The sequence below is a fragment of the Schistocerca serialis genome, chromosome 7 (genome assembly GCF_023864345.2).
Source record: "Schistocerca serialis cubense isolate TAMUIC-IGC-003099 chromosome 7, iqSchSeri2.2, whole genome shotgun sequence".
NCBI lineage: Eukaryota > Metazoa > Arthropoda > Insecta > Orthoptera > Acrididae > Schistocerca > Schistocerca serialis.
In genome coordinates this window covers 240971569-240995990 of record NC_064644.1, presented here as the reverse complement: position 1 = coordinate 240995990, position 24422 = coordinate 240971569, and positions in this window count along the sequence as shown.

Sequence of the window (24422 nt, the reverse complement as noted above, 5' to 3'; positions counted from 1 at the left end):
CAGAGATATGTTGCCAGAAGAGAATAATATCGTCAATTTGCAAAGAAATGTTAATAGTCAGCAATACTATTTAAGCACAACGCATTATGTATTCTTTGGTCTTCTCTGTTCAGAAGTCATTGCGGTAGGACACTGTGAAAGAGTTTTTTACGAATGGGTAGACTTCTTTTGTCTCTGTCTGGACTTAGCCGCCATTAGACGATGCGTTACGAATTAATGTGAGTTGTATTGTTGTTTGATCTAAATATATTAGAGTTTATCAAAAGTGTGAATTATTTATGTAAATTAGCTTGCCCACGTCATCTATAAAATTTCTTTAAGAATTTTTCAGCATTTTTTAGCGGTGTTGCTGGGCTGTGCCGCGACCAACAATAGCAAACCCGTAAATCGGGAACAGATGCATAAAAATCAATGGTGAATTAAGAAATTGTTCTTGTTTTTCAGTGATCCTGTGGCTGATAAAATTTGAATTAATTATACGTTTGTGCATTCGTAGGCGGATAGCTAATGTTAGTTAACATTGAAATTTAAACAGTTTGGTTCTTTCAAAATATCTTACATGTGTAATGAAGTAGGTTTGATCAGTGATAAATGTCGGCTTGGCAATAATTAAAACATTTTCTGCTAATAGAGGTAATCTTGTGTTCTATGGCTAGTGCCGGGATAAAATTCAGTAAAAATATTTAACAAAAAACCCACTGCATCTGGAAAGTGTATGCCAAGGCCGAATGATTTAAAGGACTCAATTCTTAACCTAATATTCTTAACCAGTTCATATGAGTTCACGTAAATATTATTTTTTCTTTAAATATACGTAATTCTTAAGAAAGTAAAAATTTTTATTACCACACGAAAATAAGAGAGTGGTTCTACAACAAAGTTCGCACGAAAGAAAATTAACTTAAAAGCAAAAGATAAAATTTATTATTCTTCTTTAACGAAATATCAAATCAATCCCATTCATTACGACCGATTTCGTTAAATTGGCGCCCAACGTGGGGCACGAATATGCAGTGGCCACTAAATACCCGTGAGATAACTAGGGAATTAATATAGTCGAACTTTGTTGCAGAACATTTAATAATTTTTCTATGTATTGTATGTATTGCATAACCAATATTGTGTGGCAATACCTGTGTATGATTTTTTGCATGAGAACACTATGTACCCAGAGGCAAGCTGAAGAAGAGAGCTCAATATTTCGAAAAATTAATTACCTACCACAATATCAGGGGGCAGCTGCACCCAAGATAGATCACCAAAAGGTAAAGCTACAGTGTAGTTGTCCTGTGGGTAGTAAAGTAGCCTCAGTGCAGTGTTCTCGGATCATTAGTGGTGTGCTTGTTGTTAGTAAATTGTTTTAAAATAACAGGACATTTAGGTAGTTAGTCATTGTAGTATATAGTAAGTGTGTATTAGTTAATGTCCATTTCTTGTGTGATTATGTCAGTGAAACCTGAGTGTTAGGATATTTAGTTCAGATTTTATTTCTTTTGTTTACTATGGTTAGATTGCGTAGCCAGAAAGATATCAACATGGATAATGAGCAACAGTCAGTAAGTAGTGATACCGAGTTGGAAAGTGGGACACAACGTAATGTTAGTGACGTAGTTCAGGAAGTACAATGTGAGAATCTGGGGGCAGAAGGACAAGAAATGTTGCCATTGCCACCCAGTGATTCAGTTGATAGCGGAAATACTGTGCCATCCGCAAGCACTGGACACGGACCAGAGAGTGGTGAGGTGTCAGAAGTGCAATCATTAAGAGTTATGTTCGAGCGCATGCTCAATTTCCAAGCTGAATTTGTACGTGTGCAAGCAGAGCGTGATAGAGAACGTGATGCTAAACAAGCAGAACGCGATAGAGAACGTGATGCTAAACAAGCAGAACGCGATAGAGAACGTGATGCTGAACAAGCAGAGCGTGACCAGAGATTGGTAGCTGAATTTGCATGTATGCAAGCAGAACGCGATAGAGAACGTGATGCTGAACAAGCAGAGCGTGACCAGAGATTGGTAGCTGAATTTGCCAAACAAGCAGAGCGCGATAGAGAACGTGATGCTAAACAAGCAGAGCGTGACCGACGCCTGCATGAGAGGGACTTGCAGTTGATGCAAACTTTAGAAGTTATGCAAAGTGAGATTGTTAGTTTGAAACAAAAATATGAAACCATACCCAAAACGGTGCAAGAATTAAGCGAAAGTGTAGATAGTGTTCAAGTGGCTAACGCCAATATAGTAGAGGAAATCAGTATCCTGACTAATAGGGTCGAACAACTAGAAATTGACACAACTCAAGTAATTGAGAACAAAGTGATCGAACAAGTGCACAAAGTAGAAAATGAAGTCATAGAAGAAATAGATCAGAAAGTGCACGCCGCAATTGAGGCCAGAGATGTGGGCTCAAGTGCGGATGTGCAAGATCTAAAAAGGATAGTGCACAAAGACATTCCGCTGTGGCAGCGGAGTGTGGACCGTCGTCTTGCCGAGATGGAGCTTAGCTTGCGGCATGACGAGGCACGGGCGTATGTCACGCCAGCCAGGTCCAACAATGATAGGCATATAAATACTGCAGTAAAAAATTGCGACTGCGAGACAGAACAGGCAACCAATGTAAGCGAAATAAATAAATGTCATTCCAAAGTAGTGATTGAAGAAAGCTTGATTAGGAACCGACAGTTTCAAATCTTTACAACGGAGAAGAAATCTGTTCACCCTGTAGTGTTTATCAAGGGATTTAGAAACATTTTGCCTAGCGTTTGGAGTCATACCCAGAAAATACAGTTCGTTATGTCTTACATACAAGGAGATGCTGCATTATGGGCAACCGAAGCAGCTGACAGTTGTGATACATATGAGCAATTTGAAAAAGCATTCTTGGCCAAATATTGGTCAACATGTATCCAGGAGAGATTACGGAAGGAGGTATATAATCCAGAGCCGTATTCTCCACGACTAGGCAATTTGCGAAAATATTTCGAGAAGTACATTAATAAGACCCGTTACTGGGACGAACAGATTTCATCCCGGGATTTGATCAGGCTTTTGAAATCACACTTGCCGATACATGTAAAGGAAAAACTTATACACGTGCCTGAAAATGATATGGAACATTTCTTGTCTGTTCTGGACTCAATTGACCTGATTCAGGAGGACGTTAAGGCAGCCTCTGAACAGGCTAGAAGTAACGGAAATGGTTATAGAAATGGTAGAAATAACACGCCTCCACCAAGTAATGGAAACGGCGGAGGTAATAATAGGAGACAGGTGTATGCACAAAACGGAAATAGAGGTAGAGACCGGAACGGCAATAGTCCGCCGGTGAATAATGACCGGAAAAGGAGGTTCGATGACCGGTATGAGACAGGCCCACCAAGCAATAATAGATGGAAAAATGCCAGGGGGCCGAGCAACACTAATACTTATAATGATGCAAACCGAACTTGGCCGCAGAACCAGAGGCCCAGTCCGGACCGGCAAAACAGTGATAGGTATGACAATAACCGACCGCCACCACAAAATGCGCCAATTGCGCAACCATGGCGGCCGACGCAACACAACGTGCACATAGTGGAGGTCAGTGACACAGAGCAGCCACGCCCATCCACTAGCAATAATTCAACAAACTAGATGCAGCCGAGATACGCTCTCCATCGTCGGCTGAGGTTTGGAGTGAGAGCAGCCCGACACAGAACAAAACACCGAACAAAATCTGTATCCTTAGGTATAATGACGGGGTACAGATGGGAGATGAATTAATAACTGAACCATCCACGTGCATAAAGGAGCACAAAGACAAAGTACAAGCGATAATAGAGATCAAAATTAACAATATTGATGTGCAAGCGGTCGTAGATACAGGTGCTACTGTCAGTGTTATGAGTATGGACTTATTCAAAGTACTGGGGAAGGAAAGGCGTATGCTGACTTTTCCCGTGAATAATTGTAAAGTCACTGGAGCCATAAGTGCACAGCGACAAATAATTAAACTCCAAGTGCGGGTAGAGATGTATGTAGGGGATGAAGCCATAGCGTGCTCATTCCTGGTAGTAAAGGGTTTAAAGGTAGCATGCATTTTGGGGGTAGATTTTTTAAGAGAAAGGGACGCAATAATCGACCTTTCTCGGGGAAAATTAAGCTTGATGAATGCTGGTAGGAGAATAGAATTGTCCATGCTCAGATCTGAAGAGGTACCTGTACCTAATTGTAACGCTATTAACATAAGGTGTAGGAATCAGTGGATACTACATTTAGACAATCATTGTCTAGGTCAGAATCTCTATTATCCTGACGTACAAGATGATCAATTAAAAGCAAATGTGGACGCACTTGTGAACAAAGTATCACAGTCCGAAAATTTGAACTCTATGCAACAGCAGGATTTGGTACAGTTATTATCTAATTATGCAGATGTATTGTTAAGGGATATCAGTACAATATCGAGGTAAAGCCTCACAAAACTTACTGTCGAGCCTCATACTCCATTCCTTGGTCCAAGAAGGAAATAGTAGCTAAAGAAATAAGAAAACTGATCGAGTGGGGAATAATAGAACCGTCTTTGTCCCCTTATAGTAGTCCTTTGGTGGCGGTAGCAAAAGTAGACGGACAGGTACGGTTAGTACTAGATGCGAGAGACATAAATGAAATTATTGTACCTGTTAGGACTCATCCGGAAAATCTTGATGAGCAAATTCAAAAATTTCATGGAGTGCAATATTTGACATCTATTGATATGAGAAGTTCTTTCTGGCAAATCCTGCTCACACCCGAGTCGAGGAAATATACTGCATTTATATTTGGGGGAAGGAGCTACCAATTTAGGGTACTACCTTTCGGCCTAAATGTAAGTGCAGGAGTTTTTATAACAGCCCTCGACGCGGTTTTAGGTCCGGATTTGCTGCAAAGGGTAACAGTGTATGTAGACGATCTAGTGATTGCCACTGCCACCTGGGAGGAGCACGTAGAACTACTGAGTAAAGGCTTAGAAAGGTTTAAGCAAGCGGGAGTAACAGCGAATCTTGATAAATCCAAATTTGGACGTAATCAGATTAAATTTCTAGGTCACATAATAACACCACAAGGCATCAAGCCTGACAGCAAAAAACTTGATGTAATTCGTGGGTTTCCTAGTCCGAGAACTAAGAAACAGCTCAAAGCATTTATAGGTCTAGCATCTTTTTTTAGACGGTTTGTTCCAAACCAATTAATGAATAACGAATCTTTATTGAGCCTGTTGCGTAAAAATGCGCACTGGGTGTGGACAGAAGAATGTCAACGCGCATTTGACGCTATTAAAAATGCCTTGGTGAACGCCAACATACTGCGACACCCAGACATGACAAAAGATTTTTGTATAGCGACAGATTCGTGTTCATACGGTCTGGGCGCGTGTTTATTTCAGTGGGACAGGAGCAACGACCCCACAACAATCAATGTAATCGGATTTGCCAGCCGCACACTAAACAGCTGCGAGAGAGCATATTCCGCTACCGAATTAGAGGCTCTTGCAGTGGTTTGGGCGGTAAAGAAATTTAACTATTACATCTATGGTAAAGAAGTCAAAGTATTCAGTGACCACCAGGCTTTGAGCTATTTAATGACTTGCAAATTATACCATACCCGCTTGCTAAGATGGAGGTTAGCATTACAGGAATATAAAATTAAAATCATGTACCTTAAAGGACAAGATAATGTTGTAGCAGACGCCTTGTCGAGGCTTCCACTAGGGCAATCCTCAATGTCAAATATTTTGGGACAATCGGAGGAATATCGAATACTATTAGTACAAGATAAGGTACATAGGAGGGACTTTTTACATATGTGTAAAAATATGTCCATATTGCAGGAAACTGATCCGATTTGGCGAGATATCATTAGTAAAATTAAAGAAGGAACCAATCTTAAAAGTCTTCAGAATTTCAAAATAGTAGATAATATTCTGCATTATAAAACAGGTGTGTCAAATGACCATGGAGTCGTGTGTATACCACAACAGGCTATCCCAGCTGTAGTGTGGCACACGCATTTAGCATGGGGTCACGCTGGGATAGGCAAGACAATAAGGATTTTGTCCAAATTCTGTTATTTTAAGGGGATAAGCCAGCAGACTCGCACCATTATCAGGACTTGTCCTCTGTGCCAAAAAGCTAAGTTTCAAAATAAGTCCACAAGGTTTGAACTGCATCCTATAGTGCCTCATCGACCACTTCAGTTAGTATTTATAGACATAGCAGGACCCTACCCACGAGCCAGGGGTGGATTGAAGTACATTTTAGCGGTGTATGACCTTTTCTCTAAATATTTAAAAATATACTGCCTTAAATCAGCCACTGCTCGTGGAATAGTTAAATGGTTAGGGAAGGAATATTTTACACAAGTGGGTAAGCCTGAAGCGATAATATCGGATAATGCTTCCTATTTTACAGGCCATACCTGGAAAAACTATTTACATGAACAAGATATAAAGCATATACTAATTTCCCGTTTTCACCCACAAGCAAGATTAGTAGAGAGAACATTTGGAGAGTTAAATAAATTTTTCAGGTTATACATTGCATATAAACACACAAGATGGCCAGATCTGATACCTAAGTTTGTAGAAGTTCACAACGCAACCCCGCATGCTTCTACGGGGTATCCACCAAACGAGATTATAATGAATAATAATAGAGTTTTGAATGAGTGGCTGGCACCTTTGCCTAAGGTCCCAGTCATTCCTGAGCCTAAGGAAGAGAAGATAAGAAAAGCAGGGTGCAACCTTACCAGGTGCGCTCAGAAAAGGAAAGAAAAATATAATCGACATGTGACGAATAACCAAAAATTTAGTGTTGGGGACTTGGTACTCTTACGCAATCATCCTAAGTCCTCGGCATCCTTGAAACAGAATAGCAAGTGGCAATTGGTGTACAATGGACCTTTTAGAGTAGTAAGTGTGCCACATGAGTGTAGCTATCTCTTAGCAGATCCCCACTCAGGGAGAGTACGGGGACTGTATCCGCGTAAGGATGTAAAAGCATTCCTACAGTAAAAGACTAATAGTCCTATGTGGACACCATTCTTTGTAAATAATGAACATTAATGATGTGTGATCTTTAGAGATAATGTACTAGTGTAGAAGTGTTTAGTTATAAGAATATGATTGACTTTCTCATGTGTATGGATATTTGTGTTATGTACTCTTTTAATTTGTGTTATCTAGAACATGCTCTAAATGTTTGCACAGATAATCTGATTAGTGCAATTATTTGTAGTGTTAAGCTGTGACAGAGTTCAATCAAAAAGAACATTTTAGTAATGATTAGTTAGTGTACTACATAATTTTCTATGTGCCCAAATTTGAAATATTTCTTGGCACAATCTTCTCTATTATGTGTATGTATGTATATATATATGTGTAGCTGTCAGATTGACAGATTCGAACCCAGAATAATATCAATAATATGAGGCCCTGAGAACTTTATTATCTAACCAATGTTATTAGAGAAAATAATGCGCCCAGTAGTGACCCGAGGGCACCACGGGAGGCAAACTTGTTGCAAATTTATGTAATGCAAAGTTACGCACAAAGAAGCTTCAATTGAAGCATGTGCAGATTCAAACAGTAAAAAAGAGCTAGCCAGATACAGTCCAAGTCAATTTTTGCCTACAGAGACTACACTGTAGTTACGTAGGACGTTGATAGTAAAGTGTGACATGAGTTCAAAGGAGTTATTGAACAATATGCCTGAATCCGGCTGGAATGCACAAATAAAATCTACTAGAACACGAATATAGATGACTTTTGGGCAAACTAATACCAAATTTTAATATTTTGTTACCATGTACGCAAATATCACACCTTGGTAAAGAGTTACGAATGTGCTATTACAAAAAAAAAAAAAAAAAAAAAAAATTTGCACAGCGGACATTGTAAATAAAAATAAAGGAACTTAAACAAAAGTGCAGTATTGTGCGGCAGAGACAGACAGTGACTGTTAAACCTGCAGCAATACGTCACGGAATAGTTGTGTATAAGTGATAAAAAACTGTATCATCGCCGTGTGTGCAAATGGACAAGGAACTAGCACGACACGAACAGTGAACCGATAACGGACGGTGGATCAAGCTAGTGTCAAACTTTAACTCTTTGTGTGTCAAGGGACGCTAGGAAAGCGCATTGACTACAGAGATACATTTTGTCCTAAGGTGAAAACTTGCGTGTGACTAATGGCAAGTCATGACATGGTGAAAAATATTGTGTGCCCATAAAACGTGTTACCGTGACAACGAAATATTGTGCAAACCAGACTAGTGAAGGCCTACTGAGTAATAACTGCCACTAACTGTGTGCGTTCTTTCCCACAGCAGGAAAAATGCCTATAAGGATAGTACACTGTTTCTGAACTTGTTGCATGTTTCCTGGAGCACTGCAAGAAGACGTCGCACGGGCGAGCGGATATCCAACGCGCATCCGGCTACATCAGCTTTGCAGCGGCCGCAGCAGCCCGTAGCAGACCAGACAGACAGCCACGCCCCTCCGCGCCGTAGCTGTCAACGCCGGGGGCGGTGACCTACGCGGAGTCAGCGCGCCGCGCCGAGCGCCGCTCAACAATCACTCCGCACCGCTCACCAAATACAGCATTATTGATTTTTTTTATGTTCACATAAACTGAATAACATGTCAATGACTTCATTTCGATAAACATTGAACATTTACTACGTAGGACAAGTGACCTTGTAGTGTATCACACGAATAATAGTATCACACACAAAAAAACTTCAGTCGAACTGTATGTGACTGTGATATTGTGTAATTGTGTAACCGTTTGTGACGAACTGAATTTAATTCAAATGAATAACTGCATTTAATTCAAATGACCATGAACCAACTGAGATGGCTGGGCTCCGGCACAGTTTTGCCCAGGTTTCCTGTTTGCCTACGCCCAAATGGGGGAGCCATGAACTTATATAACCCTGGGACTAAATAAAAGAGCCATTCCGTAAAATATACAAGTGTAAAGAACGTTACTGGCACCATTGTGTCAAAGTGTAAAACTCTTTGCCAAATGCTGCCAGGGGGCAATGTAACGTTCCCTGGCAAACTCACGTTATTTAAAAAAAAAAAAAAAAAAAAAAAAAAAAAAAAAAAAAAAAAAAAAAAAAAAAAAAAGAGTTTATTTGTACCATATACGCCGCTCTGGGCAAGTTGTATATATCGTAATTATTGAACAAAAATATTACTGAATGTGGTGTAAAAGACATTTGTTATTCTCCTTGTATTTTTTGTTGTAATATTTGTCTGTATTTAGGATAGGAATTTTTCTGTATTTATTATGTGATTGTAAAATGTGTCAGTATTTGCGATAGCAGAGATATGTTGCCAGAAGAGAATAATATCGTCAATTTGCAAAGAAATGTTAATAGTCAGCAATACTATTTAAGCACAACGCATTATGTATTCTTTGGTCTTCTCTGTTCAGAAGTCATTGCGGTAGGACACTGTGAAAGAGTTTTTTACGAATGGGTAGACTTCTTTTGTCTCTGTCTGGACTTAGCCGCCATTAGACGATGCGTTACGAATTAATGTGAGTTGTATTGTTGTTTGATCTAAATATATTAGAGTTTATCAAAAGTGTGAATTATTTATGTAAATTAGCTTGCCCACGTCATCTATAAAATTTCTTTAAGAATTTTTCAGCATTTTTTAGCGGTGTTGCTGGGCTGTGCCGCGACCAACAATAGCAAACCCGTAAATCGGGAACAGATGCATAAAAATCAATGGTGAATTAAGAAATTGTTCTTGTTTTTCAGTGATCCTGTGGCTGATAAAATTTGAATTAATTATACGTTTGTGCATTCGTAGGCGGATAGCTAATGTTAGTTAACATTGAAATTTAAACAGTTTGGTTCTTTCAAAATATCTTAAATGTGTAATGAAGTAGGTTTGATCAGTGATAAATGTCGGCTTGGCAATAATTAAAACATTTTCTGCTAATAGAGGTAATCTTGTGTTCTATGGCTAGTGCCGGGATAAAATTCAGTAAAAATATTTAGCAAAAAACCCACTGCATCTGGAAAGTGTATGCCAAGGCCGAATGATTTAAAGGACTCAATTCTTAACCTAATATTCTTAACCAGTTCATATGAGTTCACGTAAATATTATTTTTTCTTTAAATATACGTAATTCTTAAGAAAGTAAAAATTTTTATTACCACACGAAAATAAGAGAGTGGTTCTACAACAAAGTTCGCACGAAAGAAAATTAACTTAAAAGCAAAAGATAAAATTTATTATTCTTCTTTAACGAAATATCAAATCAATCCCATTCATTACGACCGATTTCGTTAAAATATTAATCATATGTACACTGAATTCTTAGCTATGGCATTCTTTTTTGGAGAACAAACGCTCAAAATATGAACGCTATTTTAAAACTCCAGAAAAAAGCCTTAAGAATAATAACCAAAAATACTACTCGTGCTCATTGCAAAGATCTGTTTAAAACACTGGGGATTTTAACTGCTACATGCGAATACAATTACCACTCAGTTATACACATCAAAAATAACATTGGTAATTACTGCACAAACTGCTCTGTCCATGATCATGCAACAACCGATAGACTCAATTTACATTTACAAGGAGAAAATAAACGTAAAACCCAATACAACATTTTCTACCAAGGAATAAAACTGTACAGTAAATTACCAAAAGAGATTAAATAAATTGCAAGAATACACTTATTTAAAGAGGCAGCTAAAAAGTACCTTTTATGCTTTACATTTTATACATTGAAGGATTTCTTAGATAAAACAGAATAGGGCTTTCATAAAAACCGTTGTACAAATAAATAATAATAATAATGATTGTAAAATATCCCACATTCCACATAACACCTTCACTTCTTTTCCTTCTTTTTTTCCTTTCTAGAAATACTTACCCCAAAGCTATGCATAGCACTATACTAACACGTCTTCCTGTGTCTGAGCTCAACATCTTACTCTTTCTGGAGGGATGCTGACTCAGTTTTTCAGGATAGAAAATGGGAAGTTGGGGTACAGAAAATGGCCCACAGAAAACCAGTGTGTGTATGTATGTGTGTGTGTGTGATTGTGTGTGTGTGTGTGTGTGTGTGTGTGTGTGTGTGTGTGTAGTGAGTGAAGTGTTATGAAACAATGTGTGTATAGTGTGTGCAGTGATTGACAGTGAGATATGAGTGAACGGTGTGGCATTACATTATTTAATAAGTTATTTGTAAAAAATATTGTATACCAGGAGTAAAAATAGAAGTCTTTAAATATATAAATATAAATTTATATAACTTCTAAATTCATTGACATGTCCTATATCCTTGTAAAAAGAGATCTACGGATGAATAAACCTTTTACTACTACCAATATTTCAGTAGATGTGGTGTGATAGACCTTAGGAGTGAAATGTTTCTTTGGAGACACCTTTTGTGGGCTTGGAAGTGCCACTTTTGTGCGTGAAGTACGTTGTGTGCTGGGAGCTGTAGACTAGGTTGTCTGTTGTAGTGCTTCGTAAATAGTGTCCTTAGCAGAATGATTGTACCTGTATAATGGGGAGAACCTGATATTTTCAATACGTCGTGATCCAAGCGGAAAAATTCAGGTGTACGAAAAACTGTTGATCGCTCGTCCGTTTCACGCTGTGCGTTTCCAGGCTGCAGGAAAGGTAGTCCAAACTGGAAATTACGGCAGACCCATGGTTCCTATGCATGAGCTGCTATCCTCCTGATGGTAGTACATCTTTAGAGCCTTAAAAATTCAGCTGTCAGGCTGTTGAAGGGCAGGGATCCAACGGGAAGCTAAGCTAAACGTTTTAACCCCGTGGTTCTAACAAAATTCAATGGTTGATGTGAACGAATGGGAAGTGTAAACTTTCCTGGAATATGGTGCTTCTCTAAGTGTTCAAAAAATTTAATGAATATTTATGCACTGATATAGCCACCGTGTCTCACGCACAGATGTGAAACGTTAGGTGGATTATTTTCCAATTCAGTCTTCCTTCGCACTTCTGTGATTATCACTAGTAAAAGAGTCAGTGGCGTTTTAATATGCAACTATAGTAACATTTTTTCGCCGTGTTCAGCATTTGTAAGGCTGACTATTCCTCTTTTCCCTTTCTCTGCTACTGTTCTAGGCACCTTATTAAGACACAGCTTGGACATTTATGCTAGTCGAATTCAGCCATAATCATTACTAAAATATTGAAATAGGAACTGACTTCCTCCATGTTAAATACTGTTACTCTTGCTTTAGACAAACCATCCGATTCTCTTAAAGACAGACCTTCTCTCGTACAAAACTTTACGTGCCATTTCTTGTCTAGTGCATTTGTTACTATGATTCTGGTAACTATATGTTGGAACGTTTAGAGTAGGAATTTCCCACTGAGATAACCTGAAACGCTGTGGTTCCAAATATTTCAACCTATCTGCTACAAGTATATCAAAATGTGTGTGTCACCAGATCACCCATTGCCAAAATTTCCATTGTTTTAACTGAACTCTCCTGTATAAGCCATTGTAAGGAACACCAAACAATTCCGTGGCACCCAGAACTGAAATCTCGTTGTGTATAACGGATTTCCTAGCATGTTCCAAGTTCTCCTTTATCCATTTGAGCCTACATTCCTTTTTCCTGTAATTCCTTAGCATCTTAAATTAGAAATAAGCAGAGGCCGAGTTGTAAATAATCATTTGTAAATTGTTACAAGGTTTTAAAATATCGTTTAAACTTATGGCATGACACTACCCAGTTTTCCCCGCAGTTTTTCTCGCCACACACTACCCTAATTGGCCCGCAAGTCGACAAATGATGATTCAGTTATAGTCCCAAGCTCAAATAGTAGAATGCACCAGAAGCCAGGCTACCACCTGCCAAAATACCCGTGAACCGATTGCAAATTATGGCCGTCCTCTACATTATTCCCTGTTCTACAAAAGATTAAATAAATGAAGAGAAAAATTATGAAACACTAAAGAATATGGAAATAGCTAAGTATTTTGCACCATATAAATACCTCCAGAGACGTACAGTTAGCTTCGAGGAGCTGATGTATTGAAAGAGGTTTCACAAACATAATTTACATCTCAGTGTGTATCAACTCGGAAAATGGCTCGCACTATTTGTCTCCACGTTGCCAACTTCATTTCATTGTTCATATCGCTCCACTATCCACATTACCACTCCTTACTGTATATGGATCGCAGCATTGGATGTGACACCTTGTATATACTAAAAATTTCTCCCGCTCATGGAACATGCAGTAGGTGACTTTCAAAGTATACAATCGCACTTGCAATAATAATTAAATTTAACAAATCTCGAATTCATGTTCAGTTACACAATCAATAAGACCAATACTAGTTAGTATAAAATATTCAATAGAATTAAGAAAAGACAGTCAAACACTGAAATTAATGAGTTAAAGAGTCGTTTAAATAGTAATGAGTACTGGCGGCCTTTCAAACATCTCTCGCAGGACCTATTTACTTTCTTCCCGTTTGTCTTCGTACTTCTACAACAGACGTCCAGATATTTTATTTACTGTTTTTGAGACGAAGAATTGGACACAGCGTCATGTAGGCTGGTGAACAATACTGAAAAAAAATACTTTAAGAGTAAATGTGTGAATTTTTTGTGCCGATAGCGACACTAATATCAGCAGAAGCATTTACAAGAGTTGCTTACGCAAATGAAAACAGAGAGCCTGTCCACATTTCATACCAGTGCCAGCGAGATGTCGTTTTGCCTGTAAACTAAAAGTGCTCTTCAGTCGTATTTTCCAGCTGTGTTAGGGAACTATTTCAGTAATTTTTACTTTCATAATAATATTAATTAGCATTATTTGAAATATTTAAGTCAAATTTTTCAATGAAACGAAGTAAAATGATTAAGAACATAAAGTTATAAGATAATAAAGCTGTAATATCATAATTTGTTTTTGCCTACATATGCACGTAACTGTCATTTTTAGCTCATTACTATTCCGATTACTATTCCGTTTCCTGTTCTGATTCCTATCATGTGATTGCTATTATTTCTGTTGTTGCAAGTGCTAGTATTGTTGTGTAGAGAGAAGTACAGAAAATATACCAAGTACTCATAAAAATTGTACCGATTATTTTACACAAGTATTACCAAATCGGTGTAATTTTCATCACCAAAAGACGTAGTTTCAGGGACTCGAATTTCTTTAAAGAGAGAGAGGGACAGATGCTTCAATGAAACTACCAAGTGAAAAGTAAAAGGTGAAATTAACTGAGTATTAGTGTAATGTATGCAAAAGTTACCAGTATCGGTACCGATATTCAAGTGTTAGTATAAAATTTCAATACTGGAGACTATTGGATCCTGTGGTCGGACGTAAGCTTTCTGCTAGCTGGAACATTTTGACCAATGGTTAATGAATATTTATTGACCTATCTAAAGAACAAAAAAATGCGAAAGAAAAAAACTTTGCAGACCTACAGTTAAAAATCAGAGTCAATGGTTGTTTATGTTGTTGTGGTCTTCAGTCCTGAGACTGGTTTGATGCAGCTCTCCATGCTACTTAATCCTGTGCAAGCTTCTTAATCTCCCAGTACCTACTGCAACCTATAACTTTATGAATCTGCTTAGGGTATTCATCTCTTGGTCTCCCTCTACGATTATGAATCTCCACGCTGCCGTCCAGAACTAAACTGATAATCCCTTGATGCCTCAGAACATGCCCTACCAACCGATCCCTTCTTCCAGTCAAGTTGTGCCACAAACGCCTCTTCAAACCAGTTCTACTCAATACCTCCTCATTAGGTATGTGATCTACCCATCCAATCTTCAGCATTCTTCTGTAGCACCACATTTCGAAAGCTTCTATTCCCTTCTTGTCCAAATTATTTATCGTCCATGTTTCACTTTCATAAATGGCTACAATCCACACAAATCCTTTCAGAAACGATTTCCTGACACTTAAATCTATACTCGATGTTAACAAATTTCTCTTCTTCAGAAACGCTTTCCTTGCCATTGCCAGTCTACATTTTATATCCTCTCTACTTCGACAATCATCAGTTATTTTGCTTCCCAAATAGCAAAATTCCTTTACTACTATATGTGTCTTATTTCCTGACCTAATTCCTCCATCATCACACGACCTAATTGGGCTACATTCCATTACCCTCGTTTTGCTTTTGTTGATGTTCACCTTATACCCTCCTTTCAAGACACTGTCCATTCCGTTCAACTGCTCTTCCAAGTCCTTTACTGTCTCTGACAGAATTACAATGTCATCAGCGAACCTCAAAGTTTTTATTTCTTCTCAATGGATTTCAATACCTACTCCGAATTTTTCTTTTGTTTCCTTTACTGCTTGCTCACTATACAGATTGAATAACATCGGGGAGAGCCGACAAATCTGTCCAACTCCCTTCCCAACAACTGCTTCACTTTCATGTCCCTCGACTCTAATTACTGCCATCTGGTTTCTGTACAAATTGTAAATAGCCTTTCGCTCCCTGTATTTTATCCCTGAGACCTTCAGAATTTGAAAGAGAGTATTCCAGTCAACATTGTCAAAAACTTTCTCTAAGTCTACAAATGCTGGAAACATAGGTTTGCCTTTCCTTAATCTATCTTCTATGATAAGTCGTAGGTTCACTATTGCCTCATGTGTTCCAATACTACTACGGAATCGAAACGGATCTTCTCTGAGGTCGGCTTCTACCAGTTTTTCCATTCGCCTGTAAAGAATTTGCGTTAGTATTTTGTAGCCGTGACTTATTAAACTGAAAGTTCGGTAATTTTCACATCTGTCAACACCTGCTTTCTTTGGGATTGGAATTATTAAATTCTTCTTTAAGTCTGAGGGTATTTCGACTGTCTCATACGTCTAGCTCACCAGATGGTAGAGTTTTGTCAGGACTGGCTCTCCCAAGGCTGTCAGTAGTTCTAATGGAATGTTGTCTACTCCTGGGGCCTTGTTTCGACTCAAGTCTTTCAGTGCTCTGTCAAACTCTTCATGCAGTATGATATCTCCAATTTAATCTTCATCTACATTATCTTCCATTTCCATAACATTGTCCTCCAGTACTTCGCGCTTGTATAGACCCTCTATATACTCCTTTACCTTTCTGCTTTCCCTTCTTCGCTTAGAACTGGGTTTCCATCTGAGCTCTGGATATTCATACAAGTGGCTCCCTTTTCTCCAAGGGTCTCTTTAATTTTCCTGTTGGCAGTATCTGTCTCACCCCTGGTGAGATAAGCCTCTACATCCTTACATTGGTCCTCTAGCCATTTCTGCTTAGCCATTTTGTACTTCCTGTCGATCTCATTTTTGATACGTTTGTATTTCTTTTTGTCTGCTTCATTTATTGCATTTTTACATTTTCTCCTCTCATCAATTAAATTCAATATCGCTTCTGTTACCCAAAGATATCTACTGGCCCTCGGCTTTTTACCTACTTGATCCTCTGTTGCCTTCTCTATTTCATCCTACCAAGCTACCCATTCTTCTTCTACTGTATTTCTTTCCCCATTGCTGTCAATTGTTCCCTTGTGCTCTCCGTGAAACTCTGTACAACCTCTGGATCTTTCAGTTTATCCAGATCCCATCTCCTTAAATTCCCACACTTTTGCTGTTTCTTCAGTTTTAACCTACAGTTCGTAGCCACTAGACTGTGGTCAGTCCACATCTGCCCCTGGAAGTGTCTTACAATTCACAACCTGGTTCCGAAATCTCTGTCTTACCATTACATAATCAATCTGATACCATCTAGTATCTCCAGGCTACTTCTGTGTATACAACCTTTTTTCATGATTCTTGAACCAAGTGTTAGCTATGACTAATTTATGCTCTGTGCAAAATTCTACCAGGCGGCTTCCTCTTTCATTTCTTAGCCCCAATTCATATTCACCTACTACGTTTCCTACTCTTCCTTTTCCTTCTATCGAATTCCAGTCACTCTTGACTATTAAATTTTCGTCTCCCTTCACTATCTGAATAATTTCTTTTATCTCATTAAACATATCATTCATCTCTTCGTCATCTGCAGAGCTAGTTGGCATATAAACTTGTATTAATGTAATAGGCGTGGGCTTCGTATCTATCTTGGCCACAATAATGCGTTCAGCATGCTGTTTGTAGTAGCTTACCCGCATTCCTATTAATTTATTAAACCTACTCCTGCATTACCCGTATTTGGTTTTGTACTTACAACCCTGTATTCACCTGACCAAAAGTCTTGTTCCTGCTGCCACAGAACTTCACTAATTCCCACTACATCTAACGTTAACCTATCAATTTCTCTTTTTAAAATTTCTAACGTACCTGCCCGATTAAGGGATCTGACATTGCACTCTCCGATCCGTAGAACGCCAGCTTTCTTTCTCCTGATAACGACGTCCTATTGAGTAGTCCCAGCCCGGAGATCCGAATGGGGGACTATTTTACCTCCGGAATATTTTACCCAAGAGGACGCCATCATCATTTAATCATCCATGCTCTCGGGAAAAAATACGGCTGTAGTTTCTCATTGCTTTCAGCCGTTCGCAGTAACAGCACAGCAATGCCGCTTTGGTTAGTGTTACAAGGCCAGACCAGTCAATCATCCAGACTGTTGCCCCCGCATCTACTGAAATGGCTGCTGCCCCTCTTCAGGAACCTCGCTTTAGTCTGACCTCTCAACAGATACCCCTCTGTTGAGGTTGCACCCACGGTACGGCTATCTGCATCTCTGAGCCACGCAACCCTCCCCACCAAGCTCAAGGTCCATAGTTCAATGGTATTGCCAGATAATTACAATGAGACAGACTGTTCAGTAGCCTGTGTAATAAACAGTTCATTAGTATCGCTCACAGTGACCATAAACTATTTAATAATATTTGATTTAAACGAGGTGTGTCTTCTTGAAGCAAGGTGTTGGTTCATAATTTGTGTTCTTGTAAATGACCAGAGTGTAATAATAGAACTTAAGCTCCGTCGCAATGTCATCCAGATAGAACAACAGCTAGTATACTCCGGTAACAATGTGTGGGATTTACGTCGAGATCTGCACACACAACACACACAACGACGCCACGGCCCAAGAGAACCACATAATAAAATATGTGCGGTAAAGACAAGACAAGACCATGAAAACCCAGCACCAGCTTCACTGTGCTGTTGTTGAGGCAGCGTCTACGTCTGCGAGTTCGTCTTTATACCTCAAAAATAATGATGCTGTTTTTCCAAAACGTATACCTGCAGGGCTCATATACAAATGTTTTACTTGTTATTTCAGAACAACGCATTAACTTTAATAAACAGCCGTACATATTGGAAATTAAAGTACACCGCCTTGGTATCTGTTTGTATGTCGAGGCTAACATGAGGAAATGTGAGAAGCTTTCAACGCGTAATGGAATACATTTTTTTCTCGGCCAGTTTCGGGTGAAAAAATGCGGAATTTGTTGTGGCACTACGTGGAATATTCCCGCTTCAGCGTCTATAGTTCGACGAAGTTTCGACAGGTGGCGGCGCTATATATAGCCTTCAAAATGGCGTCTGTAATGCATGTGCGTTCGAAGAAGGGAGCTCTCATCGAGTTTCTTTTGGCGAAAACCATACCATCATTGGTCTCCACAGGTATTTGCCGGATGTCTAGGGAGACCTGGCAACGAAGAAAAGGATGCGGAGTCGTTTGGCGAGGAGTCTGTCTTCATCGCAATAAGGTTGCGATAACCCGTCAGATCTCCCACATGACGTCCTACCACACCGCAATGTTGGAACGTGTGGACACTCTCATTCGAGATGATCGATGGAGCACAAATAAACTCCTCACTACATAAATGGACATCTCCGTTTGTAGTGCTGACACTCTTGTCCACCAGGGAGTGTAATAAAAGGTATGTGCCTGCTGGGTTCCTCGGAGCCTAACAGAAGACTGTAAAGAGCAACGAAGGACTATGTGTACGGAATTGCCTGCGCGTTGTGAGGTTTTGGTCAAACATCGTCATTGGCGATAAAATGTAGGTTCATAACTTTGAACCCCAAACAAAACGGTAATCCATGGAGTGGCACCACATCCTCTCTCCACTAAAGAAAAAGTTCAAATCCACACTCTCAGTCCGTAAAGTCGTGACGACGGTGTTCTGGGACTCTCAAGGGGTCAATCTGATGTCCTCCCTCACCGTGCAACTATTGACTTAGTGCCACCCGTGCAAAGCTGGGGAAGGTCGCTAACGCATATTAAGCGTTTTTCTGATCTAATCTCCGAACGTAGCGGGCGTCAACGAGAAGTATGACTATCGAGAAGAGAGACCGTGCGCTCTTAGCGAAACAGTTTTATCTGATCGGCTGCAATTACGTTTTCCAGGGATATATTCGGTTTGTACTTAATTGCAAGGCCAGTATGCAGGAATACTTTGTTCGGATCCCAGCTGAAGTGCTGCGAGAAACTGTTGATCTTGTCGTTTTACGGATGTAGGATCCCATCGACTTCTCTACTAAACTGTGTAAATGGTGTTTAATAATAAAATAAAAATTATGGCTTTCTCACTTGTTCAACCTCTTCTGCTTATCTCCAGTTCCCAACCCATTACATACGGAAATATTTCTATACGTCTTTCTTGCATCCACAGCCCCAAATTTTCACCTAGCATTATCCTCTAAGTAATTTGCAGATTCGACAGAAACGACACGCGGTTCGGACTCCAAGTTAAACTGTCCGCCCTCTCCGCCCAGCTGGATAAATGCGGCAGATTGGACATACACATACGCACACGCACACACACACGAATACAGACACACAAAAACACACACACACACACACACACACACACACACACACACACACACACACACACACACAAGTCGCAAAAGTGGCATCCAATTGGAAAACTTTCACCGGGCCGTCGAGCCACACGAAATTATTATCACCAGTACCCATAAATCTATATATACGTTCATCTTATTTAGATGTTATAACGTCCGCCATTGCGTTTTTTGCTTGTGTGCTAATTTCCGGAATTCGTGTAAGAAATGTGATGCAGTTTTAACTAAGATAAACTGCTTCACACGGAACGTTTGTGTAGGAAATTTATTACCGTTTCACCAGCCGTCCGGCTGCAATTTGTAACTGGTTTGACAGAATACCTGTTCTTAATTTGATTTCACGCATCGAGTATTGGTGTATAGTAGAGTAATAGTGTAACAGAGACAATGTTAAATACAGGTTTTCTCGAATGTAGCGCTTTTCTGTTTCAACATGTTTACATAAAATAAAGAGCTAGAGATCTCCACTGTAGCCTCACAATAAATAAATAAATAAATATATATATATATATATATATATATATATATATATATATATATATATATATATTGTTCATTGCACAAAAGCGAGTAACCAGAATAATTGCTGGAGCTCACCCCAAATCACCCTGCAGACACTTATTTAAAGAGCTAGAGATCTCCACTGTAGCCTCACAATAAATAAATAAATAAATATATATATATATATATATATATATATATATATATATATATATATATATATATATATATTCATTTATTTATTGTGAGGCTACAGTGAAGATCTCTAGCTCTTTAGATAAGTGTCTGCAGGATGATTTGGGGTGAGCTCCAGCAATTATTCTGGTTACTCGCTTTTGTGCAATGAACACTCTTTTACTCAATGATGAGTTACCCCAGAATATGATGCCACACGAAAGCAGAGAATGAAAATAGGCGTTTCAAGCTAATTTTCTGAGGTGTACATCGCCAAAATTTGCAATGACCCTAATAGCATAAGTAGCTGAATTCAAACGTTTCAGCAGATCTTCACTGTGTTTTTTCCAGTTCAACCCCTCATCAACGCATAAAACTAGATATTATGAGTATTCTAACTTAGCTACCGTTTTCTGATCGAAGTCTATATTCATTAATGGTGTTATTCCATTTACTGCGTGGAAATGTATTTACTGCGTTTTGTCAAAGTTTAATGTGAGCCCATTTGCAGAGAACCAGTTAATGATTTTCTGAAAAACATCTTTTACAATTTCATCAGTTAATTCTTGTTTGTTGGGTGTGATAGCTATACTTGTATCATCGGTAAAAAGTACCAGCTTTGTATTTTCGATAATATAGAATGGCAACTCATTAATATATATTAAGAACAGCGGAGGACCCAAGACCGAACCTTGCGGCACCCCATTCTTGATTGTTCCCCAGTTTGAGAAATCACCAGTTTTTTACATATTATGTGAACTGCTTATTTCAACTTTCTGCACTCTTCCAGTTAGATATGATTTTAACAATTTGAGCGCTGTCCCATCCATACCACAGTACTTGAGCTTATCTAGAGTTATTCCATGATTTACACAATCAAATACCTGTCCGAAGAGGATCCGCCTCTCTTCGACAGTTGAGCACGCTGGATGGACAGCTTATTGGACTCTGTCCCAGAGTAAGACTGGCCCATCCCACGTTGCCAACATCGTAAGTTGTCGACGAATTGTTGGTATAACAGCTACGTTACGCACGGGGAAGGTATCCGCCCTGAAATCTTTACCTAATGACATCCCAAAGCAGATTTTATGGAGAACACGGGGGAGGAGTTGCTCCTGGTGTTTGTGATCATATGGAATTGTGTCTACGATTAGGATATTTTAAACAGATAGGAGTGTTTTATGATCACTCATACGGTGTAGCTATTCGATCTTCTTTGTCGCGAAGAGTAGCGATATTTTTATGGAAGATTTTGAGCAATAGGTATTAAGCAATGCAGCACTAAATATTTCTTGCTGGCTCCGTTACATGGTCACAGAGTCAAGAGGAACTTTACTGAATCCACAACTCGTTGTATGAGACTCACCTAGAAGTCAGTTTCACCTGCGAGGTAGAGTGTGAGGTCAGTCATCCTTTATTACACTCCTGGAAATTGAAATAAGAACACCGTGAATTCATTGTCCCAGGAAGGGGAAACTTTATTGATACATTCCTGGGGTCAGATACATCACATGATCACACTGACAGAACCACAGGCACATAGACACAGGCAACAGAGCATGCACAATGTCGGCACTAGTACAGTGTAAATCCACCTTTCGCAGCAATGCAGGCTGCTATTCTCCCATGGAGACGATCGTAGAGATGCTGGATGCAGTCCTGTGGAACGGCTTGCCATGCCATTTCCACCTGGCGCCTCAGTTGGACCAGCGTTCGTGCTGGACGTGCAGACCGCGTGAGACGACGCTTCATCCAGTCCCAAACATGCTCAATGGGGGACAGATCCGGAGATCTTGCTGGCCAGGGTAGTTGACTTACACCTTCTAGAGCACGTTGGGTGGCACGGGATACATGCGGACGTGCATTGTCCTGTTGGAACAGCAAGTTCCCTTGCCGGTCTAGGAATGGTAGAACGATGGGTTCGATGACGGTTTGGATGTACCGTGCACTATTCAGTGTCCCCTCGACGATCTCCAGTGGTGTACGGCCAGTGTAGGAGATCGCTCCCCACACCATGATGCCGGGTGTTGGCCCTGTGTGCCTCGGTCGTATGCAGTCCTGATTGTGGCGCTCACCTGCACGGCGCCAAACACGCATACGACCATCATTGGCACCAAGGCAGAAGCGACTCTCATCGCTGAAGACGACACGTCTCCATTCGTCCCTCCATTCACGCCTGTCGCGACACCACTGGAGGTGGGCTGCACGATGTTGGGGCGTGAGCGGAAGACGGCCTAACGGTGTGCGGGACCGTACCCCAGCTTCATGGAGACGGTTGCGAATGGTCCTCGCCGATACCCCAGGAGCAACAGTGTCCCTAATTTGCTGGGAAGTGGCGGTGCGGTCCCCTACGGCACTGCGTAGGATCCTACGGTCTTGGCGTGCATCCGTGCGTCGCTGCGGTCCGGTCCCAGGTCGACGGCCACGTGCACCTTCCGCCGACCACTGGCGACAACATCGATGTACTGTCGAGACCTCACGCCCCACGTGTTGAGCAATTCGGCGGTACGACCACCCGGCCTCCCGCATGCCCACCATACGCCCTCGCTCAAAGTCCGTCAACTGCACATACGGTTCACGTCCACGCTGTCGCGGCGTGCTACCTGTGTTAAAGACTGCGTTGGAGCTCCGTATGCCACGGCAAACTGGCTGACACTGACGCGGCGGTGCACAAATGCTGTGCAGCTAACGCCATTCGACGGCCAACACCGCGGTTCCTGGTGTGTCCGCTGTGCCGTGCGTGTGATCATTGCTTGTACAGCCCTCTCGCAGTGTCCGGAGCAAGTATGGTGGGTCTGACACACCGGTGTCAATGTGTTCTTTTTTCCATTTCCAGGAGTGTATATATGATGGTCTACACAAGATGTGACAATGCTGTGGGATACAAAGTAAAGCACCTACAGTATACTATTTGTAATGTATAGACGAAACTGAGAGGATAGTAAGTGAACGTTTTAAACAGTACGTAAACGGTGCTGGATTAAAACGAAAAGTATGGGTCTCGCAAAATACTGTGGGCGACCCGCAATGACCAGTTTTCATCCCAGGCGCTTGGTAAGTTCATTCGTTTGTCCAGAAGGGGGAGCCGAAAAGCGTTGGCCACCTTTCGACCGGTCGGCGATCACAGAGCCGACGGGCACCCCGTGAAATTTATCTCAAACGATTTTACGGGCACTATTCGGTAAAAAATTTAGTTTTTGATTTTCTTGTTGCTTTATATATCACGTTCATTATGGGCTGCCCATCATTTCGTTAATGGTCATAGTTATTTCGATATGTATGCGGCAGTAAGACACTGCGAGAAATTGTAAAATGTTTGCAATGAAAACAGGGGTCGCTATGATTTTGTGTTTCGTACGTATTACATAATATATTACTGGATATGAAATTTATTTAACATAATGAGTTTTTATTAAGATTAAGGTGGAGGTCTGCATCTGGAACCAATCTCGAGAAAATTGATCTGACGTAGCGCCTGGTTGGTAGATACATATATAGCGTACAGGTTAAGGTTACGGTTGTGGATGGGACCGTAAACAGCTACTGTGAGTTGCACAATGAAACACACAACTTCATTTTTCTAAGTAACACTCATTTACATTTGCTTTAAAAGATCACAATTAGACAATACGGCAGAAGGCCTAGTTAAAGAAAACTTGACATGCTTTCTGGGCTGTAGGCCCAAAACCACACCCAAAACAAGAACAGCTGAAGGCCTGGCTTAGAAATAAAAAGCAAATAACAATGGAAGGTTAGATGTAAAAAAAGTGCAATTGAAAACAATTAGCGGCTGAAGGCCTAAACTACACGTCTGAAGGACAAGTATAAATAAAACACCTTAATAAACAACTTTTCTCACCAAGAAATTTCTTTTTAAACTTACTACAGAACGCCCAAAGGCCTGATTAAAGAAATATTAATTTATTGCACGTCTGAAGGCCACAAACAAACCT